Source organism: Spea bombifrons, chromosome 10 (genome assembly GCF_027358695.1).
Source record: "Spea bombifrons isolate aSpeBom1 chromosome 10, aSpeBom1.2.pri, whole genome shotgun sequence".
In the NCBI taxonomy this organism is placed as follows: Eukaryota; Metazoa; Chordata; class Amphibia; order Anura; family Pelobatidae; genus Spea; species Spea bombifrons.
In genome coordinates this window covers 17,996,080-17,997,053 of record NC_071096.1, presented here as the reverse complement: position 1 = coordinate 17,997,053, position 974 = coordinate 17,996,080, and positions in this window count along the sequence as shown.

The window sequence follows — 974 nt, the reverse complement described above, 5'->3', positions numbered from 1 at the left end:
GGTTTGTATGCGTCCGTCGCGTATACTTTCCCCGGCTGTCAGAGATCAGAGTTCCCCGCACCGGTGCGGGGAACTCTGATCTCTGACAGTCGGGGAAGGTCTACGCGACGGACGCATACAAACCCCCGCTGCTAGCCACACCTCCTTCCGGCTGCAGCGGACGTTGTCTACGCGGATCGCGTAGACGTCAACCCGCTGCCCCGGCAATACAGCAGGAAGCACCGGTAAGTGTGTGTATGATGGGGGGGGAGACAGGAGGATCCAGGTCCCCTGCAGCGGTGCGGGGGATCTGGATCTTAGTCTCCTAATCAGACCTCTATTTGAGGTCTGATTAGAAGACGACCCCGATTAGAAGACGAGGGGTATTTTTCAGAGCATTTGCTCTGAAAAAAACCTCGTCTTATAATCGAGCAAATACGGTAATATGGTGAAAGTCAAAAACTATTTTACCAATCACATTGTGATTAGAAAGCTGGGCTCTACGCAGTACCTGGAGAGACCCTCCTGCAAGAGGCAAAATCTCTCACAGTGGTGCTTGGGACCGCACCCAGGTAGCTTTCACAGTGGCGCTGAATACCTCGCTATTGTTGCATTTCAGCGACACCATTGAAACTTTGGATGTGATGGTTGATCGCTCTTTCAAATCAGGCTCGCTCTGTCATGCAGTATATGGTGGATGTTGATGCTCCCGGGAGAGGCGTCGAGGCATTACAGCAATGCCGTTTAAGCAAAGAAACTGTTCTTAGATCAATTTGTAAGCTTGATTAATGCTATGACGCGTCATCGGTCGTTAACTGACCCTTTTTCTGTGACATGTATGCACATCATTGGTCAGTAAGGGGGTAAAACACAAGCAGTTTGAGGATTTTCAGACTTTGTTCAACCATAAAGTTCACTTATTTTGCTACCACACTAACTTATATATTTGGTTAATCAGATTATCTTTGAAAAGCCCAAGAAAAACCTCAAATGCC